The sequence below is a fragment of the Alosa sapidissima genome, chromosome 1, assembly GCF_018492685.1.
Source record: "Alosa sapidissima isolate fAloSap1 chromosome 1, fAloSap1.pri, whole genome shotgun sequence".
NCBI classification, from domain to species: Eukaryota; Metazoa; Chordata; class Actinopteri; order Clupeiformes; family Clupeidae; genus Alosa; species Alosa sapidissima.
In genome coordinates, this window is record NC_055957.1 from 9,678,248 (window position 1) to 9,692,618 (window position 14,371).

The following is a 14,371-nucleotide window of genomic DNA, read 5'->3' on the forward strand; positions in this document are numbered from 1 at the left end:
AGTGAGGCTAGCAATCTCCATGCACTGCGTTAACTTCAGTGTTCCAAATTGAAATCCATATTGTGTTAAATACAGTATATGTTCTTCTCTTTTGTTTGCTAAGCATGAATGAGATCCTTCTTTCTCCATTTGTTTTGTCTTATATATTCTGATCTTGTGTGTGAGAGGTGAGGCTCCACTTCAGAAATGTGATGGGGCTGATAGCAGTAATATTATTGTGAGTACCTGGGAGATTCAGATGGACTTGATTAGATTTGCCCACACATTAATATGTTCAGTGATGCATGAAGCCGTCAAGAAATCTCAGCCTACCTACACGCGCGCACGCACACACGCACACACACGCACACACACACACACACACACCAGAACCACTCTCCAAAATGCTCAAAAGCCATTTCTGCTTTTCCTTCCTTTCTCTTTTGGGCCCTAGCATCTATTACACAACATTCTAAAGTATAAAAACGAGGCTCTGAAGTTACAGATCTAGCCTGTGAAAGTGTGCAGTGATGCGGGGTCAGGGCTATAGCTGGTGGCCTCGGTGCTGACGCCATTCTCCTGGCCAGCGCCACCCCCAGCCTGATTACCACGCTACAGGAGGGGCCTGGGCTGATTAGCCTGGTGAACCTGGGCGTCAGGACTGCAAATGAAGGGTAAGGGGGTTAACAGGGACACTGGTGGGCTGGACGTCTTATCGACCTGTCTTATAGATTCCACTAATAAGCCCGAGGGACTTAAAAGTCACCCACGCATCTATACTTTCACACGTACAGTATGCCCAACTCTTCTGCACACACAGGTGTGTGTGTGTGTGTGTGTGTGTGTGTGTCTTAACACCACAATTCATTTTTATTTTGTTTATTAAGTAAACTTAGAGCCTTCATTTTAATCTATGGAACCACTGAAATGCCAGAATAATGAGGCAATAATTTAGGGATGATTAAGGATAATTAACAGTTTATGGGGAAATCACAAGGAAACTAAGGAGTTCTGAAATGGCCATTTATAGCATATTAATCAAAAGATTGTATATGATTTTGAAAGAGTTAATAGTTTAATAATGTAACTGGTGTTTTGTTGTGTCTGTGGTTTTCTTTGTTGTCATTACTTACACAACTTTCTCTTCATTACCATGGCCTTGATAATTACCCTAATTATCCCTGATGTAGGACCTCATTACTGTCTTGCTATTGTCTACAGTTTTCCTGATTGCAAAAAAAGAACAGCTGTTTAGGAAACAAAAAACTTGTAATTTTAGAATTTGTCTCCTCATAACATGCTGCCTCTATAGGATATGTCCCAAGTGAGTGGCTAAATCTATTACTCCTTTGTTGAGTTGCACAGGTATGTCAAAGTGTTTATTGCAAAAGTAAACCGTGTTGGAATCTGGGAAATGTGTAATATGTAATGCACACACGTCGGGTCTCCAAAGATTTGGCTTTTGCTCTGAAATCCAGCATTCTCAATCAGAAATGCCTGCAGCTAAAGCACTCCCCGACTGGCTGGGTTCTGAGTGTAGATTTATTTCCGCTTTTCATGAGAGAGGTCTTGAATAAAGGGTACACAAATACCCTAGCCCACTAGACCCCCCCCCCCCACACACACACACCCTTCTATCTCGTTAAAACAATGATTTTTGCCTTTCAGAAGTGCCAAGCCTTTCAAGTTCACTCACTGACTGCCTGATTGTGTGCCCAGGAGCTGAACATGCTTGTATGAGGAGAATTTGAGTGTCTTTCTATTTCCTCAATAGCACTGCTCCCTCTGTATGCAAGTGTGTGTGTGTGTGTGTGTGTGTGTGTGTGTGTGTGTCAGGGGTAGGGAATATTTGTCACTGTCACAGTTGTTTATCTCGTTACAGGATGTGTCATGAGGTTACTGGTGGGTTACTTGTTTGATGTCTCAGAGGGCAGTACCTGACGTGTGTGCTCGTTGTTTCAAGTAGCTTAATGGAGCGTAAGGCTAGTGACACCACAATGGCACATCTTACTTTTTTTCTTTTAATCACAAATGCTTTACATTTCAGCATGCCACCTACATTTCAATACTGACACTGCAGCAATTTAGTGAGCAGTAATAGCAGAAACATTCTGCATGTTAGGGTTAAGGTCTCTGTCTATCACAAAACTGCTGTGCCAGGAGATTTGTGGCTGGATGACAAGGCCATTGAACTCTGCCAATTGTTGAGTTTATTTTTCAACAACTCACCTCCACAGTCCTGGAAGATTTTTGGGAAGTGTAAAAAAAGAAAACTCTGTAAAGATATTCTATTTTCTTTATCTATTATTTTTTGTATTTTTCCTGGAGTATTTGCCCAAAGCAAATGCCCATGCCTCAACAAGCTAAAACATTTACGGTCTTTATTTACCGTAATTGCCAAACTATTAGCCCCGGTTCATACATTGATTTCTTCAGCTATGAGGTTAATACAGTACATGGGGCAGTTAATGTTTTTTTCAGCTATGAGGTTAATACAGTACATGGGGCAGTTAATGTTTTTTTCAGCTAATAGGTTAATACAGTACATGGGGCAGTTAATGTTTTTTTCAGCTAATAGGTTAATACAGTACATGGGGCAGTTAATGTTTTTTTTTACTTGCATAAAACACTGTCCTGCGACTTATACACAATGTGGCCAATACACAGGAAATAACTGTAGTGCTTTTCTACCAACCACTCAGAGCACTTCACAATCTCATGCTTCAAATTCAACCATTCACACACCGATGGATGAGGCAGCCATCCAGGGTACCTGCACATAAGGAGCAGTCTGGGAATTCAGTGTCTTGCTCAAGGAAGGACTGGTCTTGAACCAGCAACTTTCTGGTTATCAAACGACTCCTCTACCTCCTGCACCACCGCCGCCCCCAAAATAACACAGCAGCATACTTTATAAGTATGTAATAACACATAAAGCAAAGTTCAAATGGTTATAAAGTCTCATAAGCAAAGGATGTCATTAGCCATCTCATTAGCCTACCCCAAACTGCTGACACAGCAACACCAAAGAACTTTTCCTCTGTTGCACGCACTATTTGTTTATCCAGCACTGGCTTTGGAAATAACGATGTCCACAGACAAGGTAGAATATGTTGCATGATTTTATGAAAGTACGATATATTGCGACATCAGATGCAAGTCAAATTTGTAGTTTCTTATGTGTCATTCCATCGAACTACAGATCCGCTACCCGATCTGGCAAACTTACATAGTGCGGTTATACCCGATAGAAAGCGAATGCAGAAGTGCCGTTCACCCTGTTACGAGTTGAAACGATTTTGGAAACATTATTTTAAGGTATAAAAAACTCTTTGGTGTTGCTTTAATGTCACATTTCCTGCATGCACTATAGAAGGGAGAAGATAAACATGGAATTAGCAGAGTTAGCAACATTACTTCCTACAGCTGCAGATATCATTCAAACAAGAACATCATTACCAATTTTTCTTTTATAAAGCTCAAAAGTGCCACACTGCAATGTTTGCTACCTAGCTATTTTGACATGTTCTACATAGGGCTGTCAATCGATTAAAAAAAATAATCTAATTAATTACATACTCTGTGATTAATTCATCTAAATTAATCGCATATATAATATTTGCTGAAAAAGTATTTTAAATATTTAAATTCAAATGAATCATTGAGTAATCAGCATTAGTGGCATTAAAGTTCAAAAACTCTTTTATTATTATTTTAATAATGGCCATAATAATCTATGATTATATGACCTAATATGCTGAGGAAATAAATTCAAAAGTGCTTCGGGAAGAAGTTTTTTTTTTTCATATACAAGGTATTTCAGGCCAAAGATATAACCTAGGGGACACAATGAAAATAAATTAACACTCCCCTCAATGTCAACACTATTTCTTTGCATTGATGTGCGACTTTAGAGTTGATGAACTCTGGTGATATGCAAATTCCTTGCTGCAGACATTGCAGAGGACTTTATTTTAATCAACACCATCAGGCCGTTTTTTGAAAAGTAAATGTTCCAATCAATGATCTAGGCAGCACATTTTCTTCTCTCTCCTTCTTTTTACAGTCTAATGGTTACTGACTACAACGGCTCGGGGTCAAAGGTCATATGGAATTTCTTTTAATCAGTTATTTTTTCTCAAATTAATTAATCAAAATTAATCAGTTATTTTGACAGCCCTAGTTCTACATGTTAGGGTCCTCTGTCTGAACTATACTATAATAGTGAGATTGCTCTTCATCATACAACTGTGCCTGTGTTGTTTAAATTCACGAACCTCATCAGCTAGTCAATATAAATAAATTAGCAGCCCTAAATCTATTTTCTCACAAGCTTCCCCATGGCTCACAATGTGCTTAGCTACGGGCTTTCATTAATGATATGTTGAAAGGTCAAACTAGTTACATACAGACCCAAGGTTTTGCCTGTATTTCAGTGGACTAGTTCAGAAGGCTGCAATTGCTAATAGAATTGTAGAAATTGTGAATTATAGAAATACAAAACTGTAGGCCTACATGAGGTCAGCCCGATGTTCCCACAGCCCAATGCTCTCACAGCCCTATGTCCCCACATTTCTAGGTTAAGGTTAGGGTTAGGGTTAAGGTTAGGGTTAGGGTCTGGGAACATACACTAGAGTTGTGGGAACATAGGGACGCTCCCGCCACACTGCCGTTCAGCAAAGTGCTGACTAGTCCATCTTTTTTAGATGGTGAACATAAACGTAAGCATGATTTTCTGAACTGGGGATTATCACTAATTTCCCCCCATAACTTTTGACAACTGAAAATAAAATGTGATAGGCCTACAATGAGCAGAAGCCATGTAGTCTAGCCTGTTAATCAAATTAATGTAAGAAAATAAAGTTGTGCGTCATGTTATTGAAGGAGAGTAACATTGCTATCCCCTCCCCTGAAGGGGTCATCCCTATGTTCCCCGGGTCCTATATTCCACGCTTGGTGTTAGGGTTATGGTTAGGGTTTTACAAAAGAGTCCTATGTTCCCCGGTCCCATACAAAGCAGGGAACAGGACCCGGGGAACATATACGCTCCCTCCCTGAAGATGAGTCAGATGCAGAGGCGGACAGAGTACACAGCTTCATTACTTGAGTAAAAGTACAGATACCCTTTGCTAAATTTTACTCAAGTACAAGTAAAAGGACAACAGTCAGATGTCTACTTAAGTAAAAGTACTGAAGTACTTGTTTTTAAAAGTACTTGAGTATCAAGAGTACAAGAGTAGCCTACATTTTCGAAATATTGCATTACTACTGCCACAGTGCTTACATTTATGTACAGAAACCTTCTACATGGAGTTATAAAAAATGTCATTTTCATCTTTTTACCATGTTACCAGGGATGGGCAGTATTTCTAATATATGTATTTAAAATATGTATTTCAAATACAAAATACTATTTTGTAATTGAAACACCTGAAGCGAAAACTATCATTAACTTGTTCAGAAAATTGAAATAGTCTGGCGAGGTGGGGCCACAGGTTGGCACATTCCCGGGATGGACCTGCTGCGTCTTCATCCATTGTTTCGTCCATGGTTTCGTCTCTTATCTAAATCTGATCATGGAGTTGACTTTGGCGGAAAGCTGAAGGTGATTGCTGATAGGCTGTCCCAATCAGTGGCGCCTGCACAATCCAATCACGTTTGAGAGGGAAACAACAAATTGAGGGTTTCCGAGATTTTTATTTTTTCCTTTTTTTTAGAAGTAGTAACGGGTACTCACGGTTATAGATAGAAATGTAGTGGAGTAAAGAGTTCAATATTTGCCTCTCAAATGTACTTGAGTAAAGTAATGAGTACTCCCAAAAATGATACTCGAGTAAAGTACAGATCCCTCAAAATTGTACTCAAGTACTGTACTCAAGTAAATGTACTCCGTTACTGTCCGGCTCTGGTCAGATGTAGCTACAGTTAGGTTATGTTGGCCATTCATCTACAAATGCTTGGTTATGTTGGCCATTCATCTACAAATGCTTTTCTTATGGATGCCAGCAATTGCATATTACACTAAGGGTAAAGCCTGCTGTCTCAACTTTGAAACTTTGAATTTAGTCAGACCTGTGTGATAGAGGAATATGGCAAGGCTATCTCTAACTAGCTCAGAGAAGAGAAGAATGCATGATGGAAATAATAGTGGACTAACTTTGGATAACTTGTAGACCATAAAGGTAAGAGTTAATTGTCCTTATGTTTAGCTATGTTCGCTATGTCCAGCTTATAAATGTTATGTGGCTAACAGTAGTTATAATGTGATCATGTAAAAGCTTGCTAGGACAGACGCTCAATGAGTTCATGCTTTGTTTTATCACTGGATTTTAGGATAGATGTTTTTTCTTTTAATATGTACTTATATTTACTTTTTCTGCTGTAAGTGCCTGGTGGTAAAATTGGCGAGACACTTCGTCCTGCCGTTCCGCCTCGGTCTATGTGAAAGGGACAGGCGTTCCGCGCAAGGGCGTAAGTTTGGTCTGAGCTTTGCCCCCCCCCCCCCCCCCCCGGGACATCCGGGATAAGTTACTGAGCTGCGCTCAATGAATCCAAAACAAGAGCGTACAGGCTTAATTGGTTGCACAACGAGCAAGCCAGGATGAGCAGACAGGGATTCACCAAGCCAGGTGAAACCTATCCTGGATAAGTGCGCGCTCACGGCTCCCTCAAATAGACCCCGTCACCGATCACAGATTCACTGATTCACCATGGCAACTAGAGGGGCTTCATTGCTTCTTCTACGGTGTGAAGTAGGTAGCGATAGCCTTTTCACCACAGCAACAAACAGCAACACCTCTGTTTAGGAGAATATTGCAACTAGTGCCGCGACCACCACGCGCAAAATGGTTAGGCACTCCCGTGACATCACATTGTCGCATGACAGGTCGGGAATGGCGAGTATGTAAAAGTTATTTAATGATCACAAACGTTTAAATAATGACAGTGGGTCTAGGTATATGTGATAACAATGTGTAGTGGGCAGTGGAATAACTATTGGTTTCCGTTTGTGGTGACTGCTGACTGAGATAAGGGATGAGATTAAATAGATCCTGGAACTTAGCCTGGTCTGGAGCAGGCTAGCTCCACAGAATAAATCGCCATGGTAACTTATACCATAACATATCCTGCTGCCTCCTATCCCGCTTTTGTGCAACTGGATCACGGATAAATTGAGCCAGGATAACCAAGATATCCCGGCTTAATCCCTTATCCTAGTTTTGTGCAATAGGCCCCTGAACTAAAAGCCCATAGAAATGCATTTGTTTTCACTGACATCCTTGTACTTTTGCCGTTTTCATTCATTTCAGCAAACGTTTAGCATTGCTGGTTAAAAGCCTTTACTTTCCTAACCGATTCCAACGTTCATTTAATAGGTTATAGCACTGTCAACTAAATTTGTAGGCCTACCAAAAAAACGTTTTTTAAAAAAAACCTGACTCTCGCCAGATGAATTTCGTTCCGCTTAGCTCCGCATAGCTTCACTCACATCCATCTGGGACCTCTTCCATTGAGAGTGATTTCAGCACGAGATTGTATGGTTGAGCCAATCAGGACGCAGGGCGGGAGTTTCATAGATGTGACATAGCGTAGAAGCGACTGTGAGACTGTTATCAGTGTCACGGGCTGGCTTCAATGTGAGTGGTTGAAGTAGCACGTCAATAGATGACGGACAAGAGGCTTATTCAATCATATGGAAGCATTTTTTGATTAGGCCCAGCCTTCTGAAACACCATTCCAATGGATCGGTTCCAGATGGATGAGTGGAGCTAGGCGGAACGAAATTCATCTGGCGAGAGTCAGGTTAAAAAAACGTAGCTTCTGGCATTTTTTATCCCTTGAACTAGCGCATTATATTATGACTTATTATGCTTCTGATGTCCTCCACCTTTCTTTTCTTGCCCGACATCCTCGAATCGACAGCAGAGCAAAGGTTAGCCTATAGCTAAGATCTTTGCAGCCAAGTGTGCTAAAAACTTTGAATCTACAGCATACAGGGTGCTAAGCCAATTACAAAAAGATGAATTTTGGGAGGCGGTACTGAAGTGGGAAATTATTTAACCCTTTGTGTACCACATGAGGTGCTTTTTTCCGTTTCAACCTGAATATTGACCGGGGACATTTCAGTCGTTATTTAACATTGGTGTAGACACGTCCTTCGGTCCACACGCAAAACTTACTATGCCCATGGTTCCGCGATTCTGGTACATAAATTCGCGGGAATCTCATCAGTGTATAGGGTTACCACACATTCTGGTTTTCCCGGGATTGTTCTCTTTAATGTCTGTCCCGGAAAATTGATAATCTTTCCCGGGACACCAAATGTCCCGTTTTTTGGTGCAAAGGCACTTCTATTTTTTTTAAATATTCCCTAGTTTCACTTTCAATAAAACCTACGTTCCACTCCTGCAATCCTACTATTTTTCTTAATGGCGGCCTTACATTGTACGATTTTGGTCTGTTTTCACAGTTGGCGATTAAATTTCCAAAGTCGGACAGAAATCATGGCAGTTGAACTGGAGTCGCGGCGCGCTCCTGTCAACTAGATCGTTAAGTGTAAGGTGCCAATCTTAGCGGTTTTAAGTCCGTCGGAGTCAGTCTTTTTCTAGTTTTGTCGTTACGACAATATCAAACATGTTTGATGTTATCGCAAGTCGTTCTAGTCGTTCTAGTCATGCAAATAGTGACGTGAACAATATATAAACCAATAGTGACCTCTCTCGAACACCAAACAGGAAGGGGCAAAGTAGGCGACAGCTGTAGCAAGGGACCTGATGAAAGGATGAAACCTATGAATATGATAATGTGTTATTTTGTTTCTTATCGCCTACATCATTAGTCGGCTCTTCCACGTGACAGAACAACTCTATATCTGTTAGGGATGTCACGCATGAAACAATGCTGCAGAAACACGAAAATATGACTTTGATTTTAGTAGGCTATCATTTCAGTTCCTGTTGATATCTATAGCACGATGGGTAATAATTTAAAGGAATCTAGTTGCAATCTTGTAAATAGTGACCCTGCAAGATCTCTAGTCAATGCAAAATCATAGTCTGTGACTTAAAACTCCATTACGGAGTTGAAAGTTGAAAGAAATGAAAGTTTACCTTAACCATCAGCATCACCTAACAACTACCGGCCGCTCACAGCAAGCATGTCCAAGAGAGTGAGTGCATGCGGGTAGGCAACAGATTGAAGAGCTTAGTAAAAAAAAAAGAAATTTCGGTTCGGTTTGGTTTGATAAAATGGGGCGCGAGACGGAGGAGGATATAGGCCTACAATCAAAGTCAGGGACAGCAGCGAAGAAAAAGAGATACACAGTACACAACGCCGAATGGGTAACTTTTTGGAGTGGGTAGGCTAACAACTTAATATTATGCATAGTATTGTTAATATTTTATGGATTAGCCTTATATCTTAAAAGAGCTGGTGAAAGGGCATTATAAGAACCGTTTAGACTCAGCAACCTTAAAGTGACAATGAATGCACCATTTATAGTTAAACAGTATAACATTTGCAGCATTTGTTAATAAATTATTATTTAAAACCAGTAATGGGCCTAGGATAATTAAAGGCATTTAACATTAATCAAAATCATAACTTTTTTTTTTTGGGGGGGGGGGTCGGCAATGAATGTCCCTGATTATCACAAATCAAATGTGGCAACCCTATCAGTGTAAAAGGGGCTATTGCAAGATTTTTTTTTGTATATCGTGAGAATGTGCACACATTTGACCAAATTGTGCACTTGTTTTACTCAATTATGATCTCATTTTACTAGATTGTGCATAGAATGTAGTAGGCTATATTATGCACTCATTTTAGTAAATTGTGTACTCATTTTAGTGCGTTCATTTGACAGAATTTAGCAAATGGTAGGCTACTGTCTACAAACTGAAGTGTAAATTGTAAGCTGGTGTACTGATGTAACCTGCGTTGTGTTGAACCTGACTCAGCCCTGCACACGCCCGGACTCGAACCCGCGAACAGCAGCACCTTGGAATCGGAGGCGAGTGTGCTGACAGTTGAGCCAATAACCCAGGCTACTGGCTTGCATGCCAGCAACACTCTTGAGGCGTCGAGGAGTGAGGTTTACCAATGTTCCACAAGCACAGCTAAGCTAGCTGGCATCTGTTACACTGACGTAGCTTTAAGGCAAGATGTGTTTTATTTATAAAACTCCCCTCACTGTTTTTAAGTCCAATGCATTTTATGAAAACGTTGTAAAATGATCAATAAGTGATTGAGCCCTTCCCCCTGGACACAGTACATGTGTATTAGTTATGCTAGGTGTGCAATTCTCCCCATTACAAGTTTGTTTACTATCAAAATGACTTTGAAGCTTTGAAGCTGTTATATTAAGGTACAACTTACATAGCTGGTTTAACAGCAATTATCGGGGAATATATGTTTTGAAGAAATCAGATGAATATGTGATTGATTAAAACAGTTTGGCCCTCTGTCTCAGGCTTTGGCCCCTTCCCTCAGGCTTCCGTCAAAAAGGCCTTCATGTGTTCCCTTTAGTAGGACTCTGCACGTGGGCCTCGATCAGATCACAAACCTCTGCTCTTAGGTGAGTATTCCGCAAGCTCTGTTTTCCCAATCACACTGCCTTTTGGCCACACCATCATTATCTTTATAGAGAGGGTTGTTATTTTTCATGTTTATTTTTGGGTGATAGTGAGTCTAAATGTTAGTTTTGAATAAAACCGTAATATTTACAACAAAATAGCTTAAAGCCTTGGGGGTAGTGTTGCTAAGTCAAAGTAATTTCCTTCTTTAAACCTTACGTAGCTTGAAATATATAATTAAACTTCTACGCTAATATGGAGAGGGTGCCCACCTTGGTAAGTGTAAATAATTGGCATGGAAAAGGACTGTTTGTGCTGCCAGTGCATTACCTGACTCTTATTCTGATTGCCACCATCTTGCAAGCAGAAAGTCCATATGAGCCGATTACCAAACTTTACCTTTTGCGTTCATTGAACCTTATGTAAGAAATCAATCAATTAATCATAAAATGGCCCTGATATGTCATAGTAGACATTAAGAAATCATGTTCATTTCAAATATTTATATCACTGACAACAGTAGTCCGGCCAGGATATTGTAATTTAAAAAGTGAAGTTGCAGCCCTCAACTGATGTTGATGTTGTGTTTTGTCATGTCATGTTGTGTTTTGGCCTGATGCGCCACCCTCCACTGATCTACTAATCACAAAGTCAGTAGTGTTTCGCCATCCAGATTGGAAACCTCGAGTCAGGGGGGAGGGGGAGGGGATACACCGCTCTACAGTAATTTTAAAGTGATTGCAGTACCAGTTTTGGCCACAATCTTACATATGGTTCCTTTAAGACCCCTCAACTCTGCTAACAATAACTATTAAGAAAACTAAAGCTTTCTTGTAACAGTGAGCGTCCACAGAAGTAAACAGTAAGGAAAGTCTATCAGGCTGATGGCTATGCTGATTAACATCAAATTGGGTGAATTTACAAGATTGCTCTAAAAGTGATATCTGATTATATTATGGGTAAGGCTATTTGCACCCCTGGTACAATTAGCAGTGTATGCTATTCGTACCCTGGTGCAATTAGAAGTGAATTATATTCGTATCCCGGTGCACACAGCAATGTGTTCTATTAGTACCCCGTCTGGTACAAATATCAATGTATGCTATTCGTACCCCGGTGCACACAGCAATGTGTTCTATTAATACCCCGTCTGGTACAAATATCAGTGTATGCTATTTGCACCCCTGTGCATTTATTCTGGCATATTGATCACACAATGTAATAATAATAAAAAAACAAGCAACATGTTTTTGTTGTTACATAACAGGGTGTGAATAGCGTTCACTGAACCAAGATTATGAAAATAAAACACAACTTTTCAATCTAAAACTTAATCTGAACAGATATTAGTGCCGAAACCTTTCAGAATTCTTCACTTTCTGCTGATGAAAAAATGAATGTCCGCCATGTTTTTTGTTCACGTGAGCAACGTCTTTTTGTTGTTATGTCACAGGGTGTGAATAGCTCAGCTGTGTGGCCAAGGCTATTAGTACCAGGGGTGTAAATAGACACTCTGTCATATTATTCTTCACCGTTGTCATTATAGTAGTATTAGTGATAGTATTAGTAGATTATTAGATTAGATGATGTGGGTGGTGGTAGTGTAGTGGTTAAGGAGCTGGGCTAGCGTGCAGTAGCCTGAAAGTTGTCGGTTCAATTCCCGGCTTCCACCGTTGTGCCCTTGAGCAAGGCAGTTAACCCCAAGTTGCTCCGGGGACAATGTGATCCCTTGTAATATAGCTGACATATGTAAGTCACTTTGGTCAAGAAGTGTCTGCTAAATGTAATGTAATGTATTAGTAGTAGTGGCTAGTAATACAGTATGGGTGTTGTTATTCTTATTTGCTGGACTGAGTTTGAGTTAATACTGTAGTTTTACCGTTATTGTTGGCAGTATGAAGAGGCTTTTATCGATTACTTTATTTGCCCTGTAAGAAAACTAAATTTGAAATGAGATCCAGCCTGTTTCTCTTAAGAGAACCTTAGGAGAAATAAGGCAGGATAGGAATAAGAATCGGTAGCTGAGAAATAGCCCTCCTGTTTTCTTAGCTCATGTCCAATTCAAGCTCAACATTAAGATCTCAAAATACTCTATTTTTCTTCGCAATCTATTCTCGCCTTATTTCTCCTAAGGGTCCCTGGGGTGTGAGGGTAGAGCAAGTAGAGGTGTTTGTGTTTTCCTGCATCATCTCCATCCTCCCTGGAGTGAATCATTTGTCGGCAAGACTTGGAAGGCATGAGAAAAAAAGGGGGGGAACGCCGAGGAACACCATTTTATGTTTATTTTTAGATGAAAGAGCATTGCAGCCACCCCCTCTTACAGTAGTTACACCCTGATTTGCACATCTCCTTCCTGCTCTTCCCCCTCCGTTGTGTTTTCTCCCTCATGCCCATACGTGAATTCACTGCCTGGAACACATTTCACAGAGCCTGACAGGACAGGATAGCAATGAGACAGACTGATGCAGTTTTCAGCACAGAAACTATGCCTCTAACTGTGCACAAATTCACGTCTTCTCACATTGTCAAATCGTAACAGAGCCCACACACAGGTGGTTCGGAGTGTCTCGACAATACACTCCCTCGGGGTATTTCCAGATGGCCAATAAAACCGCAGTCTGAAGTGAGAATAATAATAATTCCTTGCACAATTATTTCACACTTTTAATGTCAGGCAGCCTGAATACAGTGTGTTTTAATAGCCTGTTTGCTTCGTTGGAACAATGTGAGTTACATGCATTGTTCTCATATCCCACAGCCCTAAATGAAAGGAATCATTTAATTAAAGAAAAACTAAAATTGAACTAAAATTGGACTTAATTGAAAGGTATTTGAAAGATCTTACCTCAGTCCTTACCCCTTTAAACCAATTTAAAATTCACTTTCACTTAGCATCTACACAATAGCCTCTTTCCTGTTGCCAGACGGCCAGTCTAATCATCCCAGTCCCATTCCTGGCCAACAAAGGAAAGCAAAACATACAAAGCACGAAAATGAAATTATCACATATATATCATATCCAGATAAATCATTTAGGTGCACCCAAGCAGTTGCTCCTAAAGCAGGCTTGGGGATTGTTTGATGACCAGTCGCTTAGCAACCGTGGATTATGACCATCTGTTGAAGTCTCCCTTGGAGGCCTTTGCAGGAACAAGCAAAAGGGAATTCCTTTATTATACAATTTTTCCCCCTTCAAGTGCACTGTGAAATGTGCCAGGGGCTGTCACCTCTGTTTACTCTTCCAGTCACCCCAAAATGGAGGAAGACTAGCCTACTCTGAACATGCATGGGATGTTGTGCTTGTGTTTTCTGCCTATACTCAGTTCTTCCTTGCAATGGGTTGTTTTGTTGCTTTGTTCATTAGGACGAGGGAACCTTGATGGTTTGAGGGATACATAACAATGAAGTGCCTCTGAGAGACTTCTTTCCTGAGTGCATCCTGCTAAATAATTTACTCTGAACGAGGAGAAAAAATGTAATATTCATGCAAACAAATGTCCTTTTTATTCCTTTTTGTCTCTGAGGGTTTTGACGAGTTGGGCATTTCAAATGGTTTACATTAATGAGGCTGATGTTCTGTGAAGACTTGCTTTGGCTATTTTGTCACATATGCCTGAGTGTCCCAAAGATTATTAGTGAAACATGTTATTTCTGACAATTATGCCGTGTACTAGTGCATATTTATTTTATCATATTTGAATAAACCATTAATTTCTGGAAGTCAAAATGTATCCTATTACACTATTTCTTCACAAAATACCAACTTCATTGAGAATGGTGGCAAATATATAAATGTTTGTCTTCATTAAAAGACTTGT

At 40.2% G+C, this 14,371-nt stretch overlaps 1 long non-coding RNA gene across 1 annotated transcript; it reads right to left on the minus strand.

Moving 5' to 3' along the window:
* Positions 1-12,873: 12,873 nt before the first annotated feature.
* Positions 12,874-13,594, minus strand: LOC121721156. Its single transcript, XR_006034755.1, has 3 exons — positions 13,399-13,594; positions 13,075-13,171; positions 12,874-12,983 (listed from the first exon to the last, which is right to left on the minus strand). It is a non-coding gene; the product is annotated as an uncharacterized LOC121721156 (long non-coding RNA).
* Positions 13,595-14,371: the final 777 nt, after the last annotated feature.